We start from the raw sequence: 21,244 nt of genomic DNA on the forward strand, positions 1-21,244 counted from the left end.
AAAGGCAGAGTGGAAAATACAATTTCACTGTCTCAAGTCAGTTTGGGTTTACCTGGTGAGATAGAAACAGCCTGCTCTCAAAGCAAAGCAAAACTGCATCAAAAGCTGACCTCAAACTGTATCAACAGTGCAAAGAGTATCCTGAGGAATAAGAGACAGGACACCAATTACAATCTCCCAGACCCTCCTCTGTTCGACAGTGAGTAAACAAACCAACAAGTAGATAACTATTCCAGGAGGGGACAGCATCTATGGAAGACTGAATTCATGGCAGGTACCAGTTGCTTCCAGCACTGTAAGCCAGTTTCACCATCCCAGTATTCACCATGACCAATTCCTCCCACTCAGAATTCGCCTCCAACCCAGTGATCACTAAAGTGTTCGCCCCAAGCGCTGGCCTTAAGTGTCTCTTGCACTCTGCTCCAGCTCCAGCACAGGCTGCCATGCTGTAGGAAAGAGGTGGTCAGCAACATTCACATGTCCCTGAGAGTCTTATTTCCAGTTGCAGGAGGGCACAGCCACAGCACAGTTAATGTGGTGCTGCCAGTAGGATTTTAGGATGTGCCAGGCAGAAGGGGTGAACAGATTGCTGACACAAGTCACCCACACGCATGATATTCATTCATACAAGACAATTTCAGGAAGAATTGAGAAAGTTATTGCCATTATTTCTACCTTTGCCTGCTCAATCTTGTTGTCCTAGTTACCAAAGCCCTGGTGACTAAGCCAACCAGCCTTGGCAAGTAAGAGGCAGACTGGAATGAGATGGAATAAAAATATTTAGGATGACTCTCAAAGAGCAAAAGCAGAAACAAGAAAAAGTAAATCTGTGCCCTCAGAATCACTCCCAGTCCCTTGGTCTACTACATTTCCCATCAACTCCACAGGAATTTGAGAATGGCCACTTATGTATGTTTGTGATATACCCAGGAGACACAAGGTGGGCTGCAAACCCAACTCAAATGTGCCAGAGCTCCCCTACCACACTCCCTCTTTACACAGTGAGTTACTTCTACAGACACACTAACGTGTACAGTATTGTGCCCAGACTGAAGATCAGAACTTGTACTGCCATTCAGTAAACATCTCTTCTCTACTCATGTATGGCCTGAGCAGCATCCAGGCTCCATGTTCATAATGTCCTGGAGCATTTCAAGGCACCTTCATCCACGAACATGACGCTTCTGTGGTTCTGAGATCACTACTGGCTCTGCAAGAAGCCCAGTCCTAATTACATATTTCTCTTATTTTTATCACAGATATACAATACCCAGAACATCTCAGGCTCAAGGCCGTGTAAAGCTAAGCCAAAAGTTACTTTAAGTGAACTGTGTGACTTGAAAAATATAAAGGGAACAATGACTGCAGTGACCACGTGCCACAAAATTCTCAGACATGCATGTTCATTGGCAACCATCCAGTCTCAGAAAAATACCTGTATTATAAAAAAGCACCATTTACCAGCACACTTAACCCATGCAAAGGTGATCTGGCACAAAAAACATAGCTGAGAGTAAGGATGCTGAGATCAACCTTCTGCTAGAAAAAGATCAACATGCCACTATTAATTCGAGGCTATTGAACCCTCAGAAGCTGCAGAAAGACTTTGCAATGTCTATGACCAACACTGAGCTCTATCACCTTCATCTGCTAGGTAACCCTGTGCGTCCAGCAGGCATTACATCCTCCTGATTAGCCAAGACGTGGAATGAGTTTTACACCTTCCAGCTCTTGATGTACATCACTGAGAAGTGTGATGGGGAGGAAACAGGTTAGGTCCAAACACCTTCATGCCTCCAGCTTTCCTAAGCCACCAAGAGAAGCTGAAACTTCTGCTGTCCACAGTCCAGAACCCTGAACTCTAAACTCTTACGATCTTGACCCAAGAGCATATAAAGCCCAAAGTATAAGCAACTCTTGCTGTCTTGGAACTCCCAAGTAGCATTTCACTAAGCTTAGGTTTCTCTCCACAATTGCTGCTAAACATCATATATATAAGAGAAAACTATATGCTTTATACACTGGTTATGCAGAACCTGTTGGACTGAAAAATAAAAAAAAGGAACAGTTTTTGATGAACACTGCATGTTTGAACACTAAGTACACAGTAGTGCTGGGCAACTCACAAGAAACATGAAAACAAGACTATTATGCTGGGATGGGTGGGATGGTCAGATCCTGAAGAGAAGATGAGAAAATTTCAATCAAGATGCATATAATTCATGATGAATAATAATAAGGTGTGTTTAAAAATTGATTTAAAAGAAAAAAAATATATTTTATCCCTCTTCAATCCTTAACTTCACTGTATTACAGCTGCATCTACCATTTAATTAATCACCTGCTTATCTTTTAAAAAGCTGACAAATAAAATGGGAAGTTTCACTTTTTCCCTGGTGATTCACATTGCCACAGTCAAAGAGATATCCACCCAGGACCTTGTAGGCATCCTCATGAGAAGGCGTGGAGCTTCAGAAGAAAAATTGCAAGTATCTGGAGCCAACAGAGTTGCATGCTGAGCTCACAAGAGTGAAGGGGACAGTTCTGCACAGGCTACATGTTCCAGGGAGGACCTCAGCTAAGAAGCATGAGGTCCTAAGTTACCTTGGAAGTTTGAAAAACTCTGCCTTCAAAGGGCCCAAGGCCCTGTTTGACCTATGTTCCACTCAAACAAACTTCAGAGGAATGAGGTCCCTTGCAGCAAGTACTGTTTTAAGAGTCATGTTTTTGCTTAAGTTATGAATATTTTTTCACCTAAAATGAAAACAGCACAGAGTTTTCAAATCAGTTTGACCTAAATGCAATAGGGCCAGGACACAACAACTTGAACTACTTTTAAACTACAACTACTTTAACTGTGGCAGGAATAAGGAAGCAGAGGTAACAGGGAGGATGCAGAGAGGCAGCAGCTCTCACTTATCTGTCCAGATGGAGGGAAGGAAAGCAGGCACTGTGCTGCAGCTCTGCATGCTCTCTGGGAAGATGGTGCTCTCTGCCCTCACCCTTTCAGAGCCTGCTTAGCTTGTCCAGTAGGCAAAGTGTCCCAAGGCCCAGCCCCCACTCCCCCTCTCCCAAGCAGGATGAACAACAAAGAGTACTGGGAAACCAGAGACCAGGCAGGGGCTTGAGGGAACCTATGCAGGTTGCCACAGCAACTCTGCAAATACATGTCACCAGAGACCACTATACTCCAAAAACTCTGACAGCAAAGCCCTTCAAGCACCTGGATGACAGACAGTCATCCTGCTGTCTGGCAAGAGGATTGCAAGTCTAAGTAAGATCAACCCAGCTCAGTCTTATGAATGGAAGATGTCCAAGGGACACCAGAGCAGCTGGCACATCCGATGCAGGCCTGGCATTCAGCAAAGCCAAGCTGTGAAGGTATTATAAAGCAGATTGTTGAACTGCCACTATGACTGATTGCCCAAGTTTTTCCATTTGAGAGAATGACACACTGGAGATCTGTGAAGCCTACACAGGAGAGCTTCAGAGCAGCACAGGTGTGACGTGCAACATAAACAGATTTTTCTCTGTTAAAAAGTAGCCTGAGCTGCTTCAGCACAACAGGCATTAAAAACATAAAACTAGACCTACTGGAGTGAGTAATCCTCAGAACTACTTTATAAGGGCTGACAATAATTCAGAGCACAGCGGTCTTCCCGCATTTCCCAAAATTACAAAACAGAAATAAAACAGGGCATTTTCCCTGTCTTATTTATGTCATCTCTCAAATCCTGAACTCAAGTACCCGATATTAAACACCTGGTTTAAGCCTCAGTCAGACAATACTGCCACCCCTCTGGCTCGCAGCACTAGCAAGAGTTAGTAGGCTTGATGCAATTTCTCCTGTCACCCACCTCTGACTGCCTGTAACCACCATGTAGAAAGAACAAATTATTCCAACAATTGTAGAGATAACCTGAAACAAGAGACTCATCCACCACTTGCATTTTTGTTAGTGTGACTTTTGCCTCCCTCTGGAGTATCCCAATTTGACAGTAAGCCCAGCCTCACTTTTGGTGATGCTGTGGAATGCCAAAACTCTGCAACTGAACACAGGTGAAACATAATAAATCCAAGGCGTGCACACATTTCATTGACAAAGAAAACATAAGATCTGTGGCTTAACTCTTCCTTACAAGAAAAGAGATTTAACCCAACAATGTGAATAGCTATGAAATACAAAGAAAAAAATCCAGAAAATACAGGTGACAACCAAACCAAACTCTTAGAACAGAGATCAGGCACGTGACTACGAGAAGCTCCTGCATCAGTTACAGCCATCGCTGTTTCCAGGTTTGCTAGCTACATAAAGCACACACTACCTGTCTCTGGGTCTCCGTGAACAGGCTCTGTGGACACACCCTGGGTATGAACCAGCACCCCATGTCTTCAGAGTAACGCTGCTTACTCCTCAAAAGGCAGGCTGGGGCAGTCTCCCACAAGCTGCTATTATCTGCTCTAAGACGAGCTACTCACAGACACTAAAGCACTGGGTTTCAGACTCAAGGTCAATTTTGCCTCTGTAAAAAGAAAGGCTTCAAGGAAAGACTTCAGTCGTAGAACAAAGCCTGGGGGGTGGGGTACTTCTTAGCTGCCTCTGGCACTTGTTTCTTGAGTTTGCACTGCTTCTGATAAAGCTGCTATCTGAGCGTTTTTGATAATGTGTCCAGCACACACCCCTGAGAGCTGCACTCCTAATTGAACTGCCTCCAAGCACAAGATTTCAAAGCCCTGTGAATATCCCTGCCACTCACCTGCTGAATCATGTTTGCTTGAAGCCCCAGGTACACCACGGCAATTTGAGCTTAAAGCACCTCTGTGCACAGGAAATTCTGTAACAGCTTCAAACGTAACGAGAAAGGATGATTTCTTACACAACACTACAGCAATGTCCTGGGGAATCCCTGTGCTTCAGAGCAACTTCACTGTGCTTTGGTGCTTCTGGAAGAGCCTTTCTTACAGTTAGAGACACATTTCCATCTCTGCAGAGAATTTTTTTCAAGGAGTCACCTGGAAAAGGTGCCAGGGAATAGAACACCTCATAACATTAGAACTGGCACTCAGTGAGAAATACCTTATTCTACTCAGTTATCCATGCCAATCACTGTTAATTGAACCCAGCACAAAACAAAATGTAAAGAGGACTACCTATCCATGTGAATCAAAGGGAAAAAACCACATTTGTGAAAAAATAAAGAGGAGGGTTTAATCTGTTTACACTAGGGCTAAATCAGAAAGACCTTTTCCTCATACTGCTGCCCTCTCCCCCGCCCCTTCCTGCAGACAAAACAGCACAGCTCCGTTTTGTGGACCTTATGCTGCAGGTTGAGCCCACTGGAGAGGGTGCAAAGGGCAGCACTAGGCAGGCAGATATCTGGGGTGACATGACTGCCCACAACCAGCTTCCCCCAGAATGCCCTCAGGAGTCCAGGCAGCTCACTGCCAGACTGATTTTCAGGCCCTCTTCTAAAAGATGCTCCCAGAAATCAAATACCACCCCAGTTCTTTGGGAACACTGACATCCCTTTCAGAGGGTACAGGCAGAGAAGCTGGTGAACCCCACCACCAGAAGCCAATGCCTTATTCTCCACTCCCTGTGATTCCCCACCACCACTGTGTGTTTGAGTACATGACGAACTGACTCAACCTGTTAATCCAGCGAAGAACAAACCCGAAAAATAATGAGCAACTTTCCTTCCAGGCCAGCACTGAGATAGCTTGCCACATAACCAGGCATGTGCTGGAACCAGTGCCAAGCTGCAAGGCTGGGACTGCCAATTTGTACCATCCCAGGTGCCATGCTGCATGTAGGTACAGTGGATTTGGAACTGGGCCTGAGAAAGGAATAAAGCTCTCCCACCTTCTTTTGAAATAACCCAATCAAAGCATGAATCACCCACAGGAAGCACTTGTAATGCCAACTATACTCAGCACCCCAGCAGCTCAGGGAGGCTTCTAGTTAAGACAGCAGCAATTAGTCACTTTGGGGTGCCTCTCACCTTTCTTGTTCTAAAGCAGCTTCATGAAGGCAGTATTGCTGGCTCTGAGTAGGTTTTTTTCATCTATTTTGTCCTGTGTCAAATCCTGCAACCTGCTCCACAGATTTCTATTGACAATGCCGGCTGTGCTGTGCTGAGAGCTCACACAATAATTTTGGGTCATGCATGCCAGCCACTTGCAGTGCAGCACATGAAAGATGACACATCATTTGAAAAGATACTCATGAGAAAACCATTCAGTGTCAAGAATTAACAGGTAACCCTCTAAAGATCATCATGTAAGACTTTCCATTGGGGTGGGGTTTCATATTTTTTAAGATTAGAAGGGCCATAAGTCTTCAGAGTCAGTCTGTCTGGCCTGAGCTCCTGCAGAGCATACACAAACAACATAATTTGCTCAGGCAAACAGAAAATGGCAACACACCAAAAACCCACAGAGCAATGGTCCATCTTTTATCAGTGAGTAACAAAACTTGGGCTGGTGTCAAGCCATCTCTGAAAATTTATCACCCTTTTTGTGAAGTATGTCAAGAGGGAGGGAGATGGACTGGAGGAGAAGCTGGCACACTGCATAGAGAGCATGGAAGAGGTGGATCTTAAGCTGCACAGGGAGAAGCTCAGTCCTGAAGGAAGGCAATGACGGCCATCTCCTTTCACAGCTGTGGCTGTGCACTTCAGCTACCTGTCACCCTGCTGCAGTACTGAGCAAGGGCTCTTGAAAGGATGGGAGTATGTGGTTCCCCATGACAAGACTCTCTTCCCCCAGCTTGGAGCTTACTTGGGGAACTTGCTGTGTGAGAAGTTCAGTCATACATGGAGAGAGTTTTATCTTATTAACAGCCTGACTCCAACTTGCACCACAACCAGACAAGCAGTGCCCAAAACCTGCCACTTCATTTGCAGATCTGACTGCTGACCTGCCAGGAGACAGCTCTGTGGGTCTGGCAAAGTTTTGCTGCATGCTGTTGCTGAAGCCTTGCCAAAGCTGCATGAGTTCAGTCAGGGCAGATGTGCAGCAGCTACTACTGAGGGCCAAACCAGGCTGGGATGCAACTGCAGAAGGGGCTGAAGGAAATTACCTGTGCCTGTGTTGCACATGTGTCTGGATGTAGGAATGCAATGACACACTGGCTTTTCTTGGGAAAGCTAAGAGGGACAATCCCCCTGAAATCTGTCACTGCCGTAGAGGTGGCAACTGTTGGCTTCTAGAACTGGGATTCAAGCAAGGACTTTGGCCTGGATTTTGTAGCAGACAGAGGCAGAATCTGCTTTCTCTTTGAGTGTGAAGCAAGAGATCCTAAGTCTCCCAGCTGATTCTCAAATCTCTCAGCTTGAGGACATTCTTTCAGTCACCTGAGATTAGCTCAGTTGGCCGGAGCTTGGTGCTGTTAACACCAAGGTCACAGGTTCAATCCCTGTAGGGGCCATTCCCTTACGAGTTGGACTTGATGATTCTTGTGGGTTCCTTCGAATTCAGAATATTCTGAGAATAATAAAAGGTTACACAGCTGAAAAAGCACCTCAGACATTGGATTCCTTGTAACAGACAGACAAAACACCAACCTGATTCTAGGAGTAATTCCTCTAGCAACACAGTGTTCAATATTCATCTACAGGATCTGAATTCAACATCTGCAAAGTTGAAATTCAACACCTTCAAAGTCATTGTTGCATTAAACAGCACCAAAGTCCTTACACTTAAGAGTAAAACAACAACTTTTTGGAGAGCTCTGATTCCCATCCTGCACAGCTTTGCCTGGATCCAGAGATGGCTCCTCAAGTTGTTGCCTAGAAACCATTTTTCTTTCCCATAACAAAGTATTAAGTAGGAGAAAGCTTCCTTTCCCAACCGTAAACTCCTGGTCTGTAAGTCTCTGACAGGTAGCCAGGAACAAGATGTTCTTCAGAAATGGGGACAATTATCATAGAATCATAAACTGGCTTGGGTTGGAAGGGACCCTAAAGATCATCTAGCTCTGACCCCCTTGCCATGGTCATAGGGATACCTTCCACTAGACCAGATTGCTCAAATCCCCATCCAACCTGGCCTTGAACACTTCGAGGAATGGGGCATTCACAATTTCTATGGGCAGCCTGTTCCAGTGCCTCACCACCTTCACAATAAAGAGTGATGATGGGACTCCACTTGAGAAAACTTGCTTGTTTTCTTTTCTAATAAATAAAATTTATAATTACCCAGCCCATTGTTTTCTCTAAAAGTAAACAGTGGGAGATAATATGTCTAGTAGATACTTCACTGATAGTCTGCATGCCCCTTCCCATCTCCTCTGGAAAAAAGGAGGGAGGGAAGGTATACTGGAAGATGTTTCTTAGCAAGAAGGAGTAAAGGCGAGGGGTGTCCATCCCCAGCAGTCCCACTGTCTGTAAAGTTGGCATTTCTCTCCCCTGACCCACCAACTGACAAACTGCCTTAGAAAAGACTGGAAAGCTGGCAGATTGTCTCCTCCCTACCAAAAACATGCTGACTAACCCCACCCAGATCCATATAAGAGAAGATGGAAGTCAGCAACCATGGATGAAATCAAAAACACAGCATCCTTCCAGCAGCCAAGTTTGGATTTTCATCAAACACTCTTTTTGCCCTCCAGCAGAGTTGCTGCTACCTCTGAGGAGTCCCAAAAACACAATGCTCTTCTACAAAGGGGCAGCTTCTCAGCATCCATGCCATGTTACTCCATTCGCCTTTGTATTGGTGAGAAGAGAAGAGAAAAGAAGAGAAAACAACTGCCAACTTATTCCCTGCAAGAGATGTCAGCTACTGGGAATTAATGCTGGATTTACACTCAAATTCATACTAACCAGTAACCCTGAATACCAGGTCCAGGCAGGCTTTCCATCTGCACTCCCAGGGCACAACAGAGTATTTCACACGCTGCAGTCATACCACCTTATGCTTGCTGTAATTCTCGTGTGTTACTAAATGGATCACACTACAGGTGATTTAGTAAGGCAGCAAGAGACTGGAAGTCTGCCAAAAGCCATTGAGAAACAGCTTGAAATTCATCTCTAAGGACAGGAGGGAAAATTCAACCATACACCTCACAGCTCAGTTTTCTCAGTTCTGTAATAAAGTAGGTGCCTGAAGAACAACCTAACACTCAACACGCTTGTTACAGCCTGGAGCTGTGGCCTCAGAAGCTGCCTGCAGTTAGGAGCAGGATTTTATACCCAGTTTTGTCACTGGATGTAGCCCCAGTAATTCACAGCACAGAGACAGATCTGATTCTAAAGCATATGCTTTAGGAGCATCTCACCCATTTCATCTAGTAGGTCCTATTTGTTGTGTACCTGCATACATACTGTACAAGAGCTTAAAAGGTTCTTCAAATGCTCCTCAAAGAACAGCAAGTGTAAATCAGAGGAAAGGAAGCATTCAGTTTAGGTGAATTTGCTCCAAGTTTGGCTTCCACTGAGGCAATTTAATGATAGTGAAAGAGTGTGGCGACACTGAGCATAAGCAATAAATCCTTGTGTTTCAGGCTGTAAATCTTAAGACAGCATGCAAAAAACAAAGTCTGAGAGATTCTAGATTGGCAGTGGCTGCACATTCACAGCTTAAAGTGCAACACAGTACAAGACTGAAAAGCTCTTTTGAATTAGTCATACACAACCTTGTACAAATTCCTAAGCTCAAAAAATCTCTCTGCTATCTTTTTTCATTGTCCTGGTCATTTTACTACCAGATCAATAGCAGTTGCCACCCCAAACCATCTGTCATTAGCAGACCTACTCCATGAGCAGTTTGTTCAGTTTGTCCATGCACAAGAACAAGGTCACCAGGCATAAAACAGACTCCTTCCCCTCAACAACGCTTTTATCTAATCCCAAACATTAAGGATTAGTCCTTCAAAGTATTTGTATAATAGCTGAAATATAGGAAATCTAAAGGTAATACAAAATCTGAAAATATAACGGGAAGAAAATTAGTAAGTGCAAAACATGGCTGGCTTTCACCCCGACTCACTTGTCCTTTATATAATCAAGATGTTGTAGGAAATACTGAAAATCTTGAGAACTGTGGGAACCAAAGAGATCATAAGCAAATAGCACAGGCTTGTGTTCCTACTGTGCTGACAGCTGTGATACAATTATACAGTTAGTGACACAGCTGCAAAGTGTCCTCGGGGTCAATAGGATAGAAGAACAGAAACTCTCCTCCATTTTTGCCCCCTCCCCTAGACCTGCACCAAAGACATGGACAATACCAGCCTGCAACCTGTTTGCTTTAAATGGATTTATTGCTCTTCTAAAAGGTGGAGCACTTCTGTCCCAGGAGAAGGGAGGATGACAAGCAGTGCAGGTGTAATGTCCAGGACAAGCGTGCTAGTGGAGCCAAATATTCTGCACAGGCACATGCTCCAAGGGTAGCATTTCAAATACTCTCCATCACCACCCCTCATCACCAGGTATCATTCAGAGGCAGCAATTGCCAACTGCAACCCAATGAGCATCCTACAGGTTGCACACAGACTGGCACTCCAAAAAGAGTTCACAGGTACAGGGAGAAGCAGGCAGGACTAACAGTCACATCACCACAGCTCAAATTCAAAGGCCTTTTGCAGTACGTGTATTTCCAAAGTGTCCTTGACAAGGGAGATAACTTTTCGATGAGGTCCAGTTTTTGTCTTTCAGGGGTACAGCAGGGAGGGTGTGCACATGCACATGTTTTAGTGACATGCCCAAAGAGCAACAGATGCTCTACAGGACATATTTTGTGGGGAGATTTCCTACTGGAAAATAAGGGAAGAAGAAGTTGTTCAAAAGTCTCCTTTCAGGCAGCCTGAGATTATCTCTCTCAGCTCCAGAAAGAAACAAGTTACTTCCCCTTCAACAGCTTGATTTCCCATAGCTGGTCAAGAAAAAAGAGCCAGGACACTCAAAAGGTACTTCTAAAAATCTCCATATTGGCACCAAAAAAATCTCTTTTCTTTCTTGCTTCTTCTCTTTTCTTTCCTCTTTTTTTTTCTTTCTTCCTTCCTTCTTTCTGCAAGATTCCTGTTTCTCTAGCATTTGTTGTTCTACCTGCTGCTTCTGAGAAATCCCCCCATGTTGCTCTCTGTCCTACTGCTTAGACAGAGAGAACCATATCAGATATGAATTCACCTGCACTGTCGACAAGGGATCAGGACTATCCACTCAGGGATCCTTTTCAGAGCTATCAGCAGCAAATATTTGTTCTGGATAACAGGAACTGAATTCTGAAACTTCACATGCTTTACTTATACAATAAAATATAATTAGTGTTAAATTAGTGTAAAACAACACATAACCCTACACTTGGTTTTCACAATCTCAGAGTGCTGTGCTATCACAAGAAGATGTTCTGTAGACCTGGACAGTTGAGGCTGTAACCACCCTGTAATAGTTCAACACTGAACACTTCTAACCTCAACAGAAAGTTTGTTTGGCTTGAAATCACATGTACTCTGAAAGCAGAGACCGTGGAGCTTCTCTCACACAAATTCTGCCCGGATTTAGTTTTGCCTTCTTCCCAAAGAGAGTTCCGACATCGTGTACATCTCACAGTCAGCTCTCCTTGAAAAGTCATTTACTCTCATAGTATTAGAAAAAAATAGGCTGTAATTAAGCAGAGTTATTAATCTTTTGTCACTTGGGACCTGAAACCTATTCATATTCATGTCAACAGAAGTGTTTGCTGCTACGGTCAGGACTGCACACAAGTGCCTCATCATTTCTCAGAAGAGAATATAAGAACTTCTGGGGGCCAATAACTGTTCTGCCTTCTGTTCACAGCAGTGTTTAGCTGAGATGACCACTTCTGCAGCCCATCACCAACCATGTTGCTTTTCTGCATCTTGCCCAAAGAACACCATTCCCCTGTCACAGGCACAAGCTGCCACAGTTTACAGCCCAGTTTCTTCCATATCTCACAGCTCTGCTAGCTGAGAAACAGAGGAGAAATAACCATGGCTGAAGAGGTAGAGGTGATCTTTGGAAAATGTTTTTCAAGATTCCTCTTCTCAAGAGCACAAAACTATCAGGATCCGCTAAACGGTCTCCAAAAGACACTTAGATCTTTGAAGGAAGTCTTTCCTTACCTACAGAAATAGACAGGATGCAAATTTTGGGGCCAGCTGTTCTCATGCTCCTTGGACAAATTCCAGGTGCCCACTGTGGAGCCTCATCACAGTTTCTTCAGCTAATGCACAGGGAGGTTCAATGAGTTCCTTTACAGACACCACACCCCTGTCTGCAGAGGTACAAAACCAAGACTTCTCTCTTCCAAGTGGGGTCCAACAGTGTCAGGATTAAAGTATGGCTGTAATTGGATTGCTTACTGTAGTCACAAACAATAATCAGGTTAAGAGATTTCCTTTCCCTCCTCTTGGCTAGGCTTTAAGTAGGCAGAAGTTACAAGGCAGGTGGGCGGCTATTAAACCTTTCCTCCTCCAGTTGCTTAAGAAGGGTGTTTAGGGTTGCTAATTTTGCTTCCTACTCCTTGGTTTAAAGGCACATTTACCTATGCAGGGAGCAAGTGCACCTTGCTGCACAAACAATGAATGAAACAGACCCCTTCAAACCAATCTCCTAACTCAGCATCCTTTCACGTCACACACCCACATACATGCACCACTGGAAAGATCACAGCTGAAACAGCATAGCCTGAAAATGCACTGTTCTCTCCCACCCTCATTCCTGCACTTGTATTGGCTCTTCCCAGGCTGTCTTCTCTCCTCCCTTCCCCCTCCTGATTCTCAGTACCACCCCACTAGAAAAAGACAACAAACCTTGAGGATGGTTGAGAGTTACTGCCACAGCCCACCCAAGTACCTCAGCCACCAAAGATGGGATTGGAAGGCAGCCAAGTTCTCCATCAAATGAGACCTTCCTGGTTCTTTGAGGAAGTTGCCCTTGACAAGCCTGTACAAAACAGGGCAAGTGGATCAGAAGTTGAGAGAGCTGGACAAACATTGTGTACTTTCTTAGCAGTTTCCTGTGTAAAGCTACAACTCACTGGCTGTGTTGCTCACAATACTCAAACATTTGGGAAGGGGTAACAAAAAACAAAAAGGAAAAGCAATTGAGGACAAACCACACCAAACAACTGTTGCCCCACCATGTGCTCGGGAGAGTTGCAGTGACACAACTACAAATCTTGGGTCCTGCTGCAAAGAGACTTCATTGCTGTTGGTAGGAAGCAATTTAGGTTGAAGATCCAGGCAGAGAGGCAAGATTTAATCTGTCTCTGCCACATTTTGACTGTTGTATGAATTGCTTCACCTCTGCTTCCCCCTCACCTATCTTTTATTCAAAACAGGAGTAAAACCCCCACACAACAGGCACCGTTTCATTGTAGCACACCACATAGCACCTTCCACAACAGGACATGAGACTCTGCCCTGAGACTCCTGGCACCTCCTGTCACACAAGCTGAATTCCAGATAATAAGCCCATTGTCAAGAAGCATCTCCTGAGGAAGCATTAGGATCTGCCCAAACAGCCTGTCCCAGCATGCACAGCATGCTACCCAGTCACACAATGATCAGCCCGCTCTCGTGTTCCACTGCAAGCTATGCAGATATTAATTGCCTCTACCAGGAGCAATGTCTTTTCTCAGCAGAAAGAGCTCTTAAAACCTCAGCAGAAAGTCCAAATAATTTTGTCATACTGCTCTCCAAACCTTATTCCAGACTCCACCAATTCCCAGGGGATTCCCAACTGGCAGATGGGACAGCAAGGAAAACTCTGCTGGGGATCGCTCTCAGGTGGTGTCTCTCCAGTTGTCCCTTTACAACTGCACAGTCGCCCTAGCACATTCAAGGAAAATGGAACACTGCAGCAGGGAAACATGCATGGAAAAAAAGCAGGGAGAACAGGAATATGAGTCATAGCTATGGCTTCACGGAGAGTAAGGGTTATTTGAAATAGAAGAGGAGCAAGCAATTTCAGACCCTGGATCTGAATCCAAGCCTCACTTCAGCGTCTAAACTGCAAGGTCATCTTTCTGCTCTGTTTTCAAACAAGTTACTTGTTTAACAAAGAGCATGTGACCAAATTCATTGCTGATGCATAACAGCCTGCCTAGAAACATTAGAAAGAGCTTACTAACCAATCCACGGGTCAGTGGTAACATGCTGCAGTGAATTATTAGAATCGTTTTTCCTAGGTAAAGAAAGGGTACATTACTTGGGAAATATCCCATCTTTATCTGGCCATTGCTTTACTTAAGATCACTGTGTTAAAACCTCCAGCTGTTCACTTGGGATCTACCCAAAAGCCACCTAAGGGCAGACAGAAAAGAAGTGGAAGTCTGCAGCAGCACACTGAACGTTCTCACTTCAGCCATGCTGAAATTAGGCATCAGCAACAGTATGGCTAATGTCACAGAACTTTTTTTCACAAATGTAACAGATTTTGAAATTTTCATCTCCATGTGCAGTGGAATTGCTGCACCAGCTGTCCCCAGATCCAAGCCTGCTTTAACAAAAGATGCTGCAGTGCCAGTTTCGCTGAGAGCAGCAGTCAATGGCACAGGAAGGTGCAAATGCACCACACCCCCACGGAGCCACAGCACCAGCGGTCTGCCACGATACCTGTTGCTAAACAGCTCGCTCACTGTGTCTCCAGGCTACAATAAAATGTGTTAATGAATTAACCACCACAAAACGGTGATTACAAAAACACCACTTGCATCCTTGTCTGCAGAAAGGAAAGCACAAGTGCTTAAGACACAGTGACAAGGACCTTTGAACCAAGTGTGAAAATGCTAATGGGGATGCAGGACAGACTACATTCTCACACCCATCACCTGGCAGAGCTTACTGGGATACATCTCCAAATCTGCTGGAGATGTGCTAATGTAGCCAAGCCGGGAAAGGCAGTGAAATGAAGTCAAAGTTAGGTCACTGATATACACCAACTTCTTCTATTGTCCAGACTGTCCTGGTAAAGATCTCCACACACACTGACAAAAAGCACAGACACAACAGCTTCGATAAAGCACTGTCCAACAATTTTCCTACTAATGGTGAACACAGAGTTTATGTTTATTACAGCTTGCTACTTTTGAAGTAGTATGGACACAGGACGCTGTCATCCCATCTACTTCCTCTGCTATTATCTTAAGCTGGCAAGCACCTTAGATCTGAATCCCTGCAGCCTCAAAAACATGGTACCATGGTATGTGACATCTGGGAAGAGTGTACAGGGGAGGGACTAAAGTGACACAGTACCAGTGATACAGGCCCATGAAAGAGATAGTGTCAAACCAGCACAGGCATCCATTTTTGAGGCTTCTTCATAAATGTAAGAAAACCATTAAATTTTAAAAAAAAAGTTTCATTCTAAAGAGTTGCACAATTAAGACTCTTCACTCAAAAGGATGATTCTAACCAAAGCTGGCAAATTTGTGCACAGGCTTTTCATCCCCTTGCAATATAAGATGTTAATAACAGTGCCCATACAATGCAGTTCTCTGCTCAGATCCTTGTGGGTGGAGCAGGATCCTGAAACAAGGGTGACTTGTCCACACTTCCACAAATCAGTATGGCAACAGATAAAAGTACCTCCAAATACGTATGAACATTTCAGCAATACACAGATGAGATGAACACAGTGTAAATGCAGAGTAATGGGAATGTTGTCCTTTTGTCTGACTGGAGATTAGGGAGCACAGTAAGCAGGAAAAAAGCTTGAAACGTCAAGGGGCTTGACAAACTTCAAGGAAAAATTTAACAAATTATTCATACACACAGCATGCTGTGAAATCCAAATGGGACATCCAGAGTCTGCTTCTGACAAAGGAGCACACAAGAAAGGAAGGAATACTTGGAACAAGCAGCCTTGAGGACAAGGTATGAGAAGACTGAAAGAAATGTCAACTTATGTGACTGTATTTCAGGGTGCACATACAAGCAAGTTCAGAAAAGTCTAAGAGAAGAAAAAAGTTGACACTCATTAACAGTGAAAAAAATCTAAAAGCCATTAAAAAACAAGTCAAGCGCTTCAGGAACATAGTTCAGCTGAAAAATAAAAACTATAAAAGAACAAGATGTGGTCATCACAAACTACTTTGAAAACGGAAAAATTAAGATTCAGAATGAAAGATTGCTCATTTACAGGTATGCAAGTCAAGACAGAAGCACGGAAAAAAACATGAGAACAGTGCCAAAAATATCCACAGGCATCTGCAGGGCTTTGGAGGTAAAGGAGCAATGAGAAAGAAGTGAATGTATTGATCAGGCAGAAAATAAACACACTACTAGAAGACAGCTGAAGGAACATGGGGAAAAATGATAAACAAATACAAAAGTATAAAATATAAAAATAAATATATATAAATAATGTAAATCTAAACAACACATCTAAATAATATGAATTCAGAGACACCACTTGAACTATTACTGAAAAATGAAAGAGCAGAAGAATCAATGAGAGGCATTGAACAGGCTCTTCCCCCTTGGTATAGAAAAGGTATTAAAGAACAGGAAAAGAGGAGCAGAACCCTTTTCCAGGGAGTTACTCTTACTCTAGCCCTGTTACCATTGCAACAGTAAAACACCTAATTGTTTTCTGTTTTGGAAAGTGAAACTAAAGCCATGAGTCCTGCTATCATCCTGAACCGCCTATACTGATGAGAATTTAGTTATCATCTATGCAGAAAAACAGTTGAAATACATAGCTGGGCATGGAGATGGTCTCGCATGCAGTGGCTTTGGGTCCCATGCTACCTAAGATATGCTTGCTCTGAAGAATAAGAAACACAATAAGAAGGCTCTACAGTGGAAGTTTAAAAATCAGCATGAGTAGGAAAATAAGGAGAACCTAGAAAAACTAGAATAGCAGCCAAAGGACAACTGTTTTTATTTACTAAACAGAATCACTCACTGAATTAGACCGCTTGATACATACAGAGCAACAGAAAGTATGAGAGATGGCAGTGGACAGCATTACAAAGGAGAGGGCATTGCTACAGGCCAGCATAAAATGCCAGTGTAATTTTGGGTTGTGTGCACAGAGGCTGAATCACACTGCAGAGCAGGGAGTGGTCTCTGTAACCCCATACAATATTTCAGGTGCCTGAACACATTGCATCTCTCCTCCCAGTCCACTGCAATGAGTATACTGAAGTATCCAACCAAAGCCTCATTTATCTAAGAGACTTCTAACTACAAAAGCAGTATCACTTAAGCTGTCTGCTTCACTGAAGGCAGGCACAGGTTCCTGCTGCCACATCCCACACAGAGGAGTAAGACACTCTCACTTCTTGTTTCCCAAAACAGTATTCACCAACTTTGATGTAGTTAAAAAAAGCTCAAAACAATCCAAAACAGAAGCACAGCTTCTCCATAAGCTGGGACGCTGAAACCACAGATAATAACACAAGGTGTTTGGGAAATAACCTTGTCCCTATGCTCATCTGGCATGCTATAAAATGCAGTTTGTTTCTCACCTCTGACTCTCTTTTGGAAATAACCTGTTGACTGGAGTTGACTGGAGACATACTTTCAGTCCAGAATAATTTCAGATTGCAAACAATTACACAAAAGCATCGGCATGGATTTCATCAAAGAACAGATCTTCTCAGCAATTTATTCTTTTGACAGAAGAAAGGTCAGGGAATCTCGATCCCAGAGGAGGCTGCACTATACACATCCTACATGGCTGCCAGCGATCAGTCACAAGTAACTGAGTATGCCAGAGGAAGCAGAATGCACTCATGGTGTACTAGCACAACTAGAACAATGCAAGATTTTTGATAAGCCATCAGACAACTGAAGTAATGCAGCCTAGTTAATGAATGAAACACTGGAAAGCAAGGCTAGGAGGCAGAATGACAGGTACTTCAAATAAAATTAAGCCCTCAGGGAAGCCACTGTTAACATCCTGAAAGGAGCACACCCCCCATCAATCATACTGGCAGTGGACATTTGTCCTGAGTTCTGCTAATGAGCAGAAAGGAGTAACAGACAGCCACTCAATTACTGCATACTCAGAAGGGAAACATAACACTGCCAGAGAAGAAATCCCAAATGTGCTCTGCTGCCACAGAGAGCAACAGATAGTGGACAACACATCAGACTTATTATGGCTGCAGGCCTGTAAGCCAAGCCCATGATAGTAAGAATAATAAGCAATCTGATGGCTGTTTAGAACATTTTGTTTTCTACATAGGACTAGAAGGAAATCATAATTCAAACATGGCATATATCATCAATTATAAGAGACTGTTTCCTTACAAGAAACTGTGGCCTCTCCCAAGCACTCTGGGTCTGAAGCTACTCTGGTTTGTCACAGTATCATAGTATCTTTCGAAGGAACAATCTGGAATCGTTTAACTTTCCCAGAGGTGCAACTCTGTAGCTTATCCAAACAGAACAGATTTTGCTGAGGTTGGAAGTTTACCATGAAAATGTCTGATTTACCCAGGAAACCACTCAAGAACATCTCAGGAAGATAAATATATGTTATTCCAGCTGGAATAAGTGTTTCTTAAAGGAATACCCAGTTCAGAGGCTCTTCATCATTTCTGAAGCTGGTTTGCCAAACCAGCTTCAGAAAAGGAAACTCTTAGGGGTTATAAAAAAGACAGGCAATACTCTCTGCTGAGAGTAAACAGAGCCCTGAGCCCACAGCTTCCCCTTTGTGAGGCTGCAAGATGCAGCCCCATGTAGCTGTGCCAGGGGGGAGCATGGTCCTCCACACTGTATGGCCCGTACTGTCACTGTAAGGATTTCTGGACCTCAGGCAAAGAAAAGCATGCAACCATCTGCACAAATGAAATCTTAACCTACTCTCTGTGAGTTGTCAGGTAATGGACACGGTCTGCCCAAACAGGAAAACAGGGTTGCAGAGACGAGAACACTGACCTCATGGCACTTCAAAGGATCACCCTAGCTGGCACTTTTGGGATATTTCCAGTAGTACTTGCAACAACTGCTCTCATTTCAAGAGGCCTTTTAGGCTTTAACTTTCCAAAACCCAAGTTTGCCCAGTTTTAATGATAGAGAATTCAGAGCATCCTCTGAAATTTAATATCCTGTACACATACAAGATCTCATAGAGTGAGCCCAAACCACATGCATTTCCCTCAGTCGATGCTTTTCTAACTATCATAAGCAGGAGACAATGTGTTCAAGCACAACGTGTGGGTGGCAGCAAGACTTGGAATGTTTGTTTGCTCATGCATTGTACTGAGATATGAGGTACCGTGGACGAAATGGAAAGTATTTGAATCCTTGCAGCGCCATTCATGGCATAATCTGTACAGGTAGAATCTGCCTTTGCAGCTTGAGCTCAACAATACTGACGCAGTAGCCAAAATACAACTCTTATCTCTCACCTCTCCCTAGAAATACAGCTATTTATCACTGAAACAACATCCACATAACACTGAACACAACAGCTGTGTCACGGAAGAGGTGAACGCAATGACATAATCTTATCTTGTTTCCGAATTAAGAACTTACATTTATGGATGCTCAGATGTTAAAAGAAAAAGAAAAAAAAAAAAGAGCAGTCCATTATAAGAGGTTGAAAATACCACTGTGGAACTAACAAGACCTCAAGCATGTTGGCTTAAATCCTTTCACACATTTTTTCAAAACATACTGCCTGATCAACACACAAAACAATGAAAACACAGTTAAGACATTACCTTGATGCAGATGGACATTTTATTTTGGCAAACCTCTAGTTCATTTCTTGCAGTCTCCATACAGTGAAAACCTGCTACTACCTTAATACCCTTAAAGTATTACCTTAAGGTAATACCTTATTTATTTGCAAGGCATCACAATAAAGACACTCCAACCTCAGAACACCGCTATGAAGACTTCCGCTAAGAAGACTTCCGCTAAGATAATTATGAATGGCAGTTAAGGCTAATTGATTGACTATTTTAACCAAAGCATGCTTCACACCCTGCAGTCTGAACTAATCAGGCTTGCTTTCCTCAAAAGGCATTGTGATGGGAAGCCAATAATCCCTGCCCCAATGTGGGGTAACTGAAGATGTAAAGTGCATTTTGTTTGGTTTCCAGGTGTTTACTTCCTTCTGCCTCTGCATAATAGCCCACTGCCCAGAAAATTCAACTCTGCCTTCCCTGAAAGCCACTTGAGCCAAAGGCATCTGTATCTAGGCTATGCTCAGTCAGTTCATAGGAAGGTCATTAATAGGTCACAGATCTCTCTCAACTTGGGCTTGAAATGAGAAAGACCCTGCAGAAGGGATGATACTTTCATTCTTGAGGCCATTTGCAAAAATAAATGTGGACTTAGTTCAGTTCAGGGGCATATTCCTGATTCAGCAGGAAAAAACTTCCGTTATGGGCAATGGTTGATCTCAGAAAGCCAAGATATCAGATGTCTTACAGTCATACTACTGAACTGCCCCATGCATTGGGGCTTATACTTCACTGTTTTTACTGGCCCAGACTGTCTCTGGTATCCTGAAGCCCTGGACACAACCTCTGAACTGTCCTGCATTAACAGCCAAGCACAGAGCAACCCCACAAAAGTTGGTCCAGCCTAGTCTCACTTCTGCAGCAGCCAGAGCTCCATCTGCAGAAAATGAAACACCTAAGAAGGAGCACAGGGACAGCCAAAACTTGCAATAGAGAGTTCAGAAAAAGTCAAGTTCTATAGCATTAAAACCAGTGCAAAGTTCTCCTTTCCCAAGATATGCATAAGAATGTAAAAATTGAGACTACCCACGGATAAGAAACATAGAAGCCCAAGGGAAAAGCATGATTGCCCTTGAATTGATATTATTTTGCCACCACTACCACCCTCAAAGCACAGTAAGACCAGAGACCACCTCTGCTGGGCACTGAGACAGTCCAACAGAGCTTCTGCCTTGAAGAACCTAACGTCAAGACTAAAACATTACACAAGCACATCAGTAGAGGAAGAACACGGACAAACAGTAAGCAAGCACAGTGCACAGACACACCATTAAACCAAGTTTGGGGCTTGACCTCACTTTAGTTTCGGTGACCACAACTACCTGCCCATCTGTGACCCATTCACTAAGGAAAGCTTGGGCTAGCTGAAGACTGGAAAACAGAGAGGCACCAGTCCCAGACTGGTCACTGTGGACTGTGGCCAGGACTTCTCCAGACCTGTTGACTCTAAGGACATGGCAGCACACCATATTAGAGCCATGGCCTCTGAAGGAAGAATCAGCTTCCATTAGCTTCTTCCCATCTTAGCAAATGTTGCATTTGAAGATATTTCAGAGAATAAATTTCAGATTAATTT

General features: G+C 43.6%; 1 protein-coding gene across 2 annotated transcripts in view; it reads right to left on the reverse strand.

Moving 5' to 3' along the window:
• The window catches only part of LOC126639607 (phosphofurin acidic cluster sorting protein 1-like), a 57,497-nt gene that overhangs the window by 35,134 nt on the left and 1,119 nt on the right, over positions 1-21,244 (reverse strand). The gene's annotated exons all lie outside the window — the stretch shown is intronic.

This window comes from Myiozetetes cayanensis, unplaced genomic scaffold (assembly GCF_022539395.1).
Source record: "Myiozetetes cayanensis isolate MyiCay16 unplaced genomic scaffold, myiCay2020 scf2-11, whole genome shotgun sequence".
Classification (NCBI taxonomy): domain Eukaryota; kingdom Metazoa; phylum Chordata; class Aves; order Passeriformes; family Tyrannidae; genus Myiozetetes; species Myiozetetes cayanensis.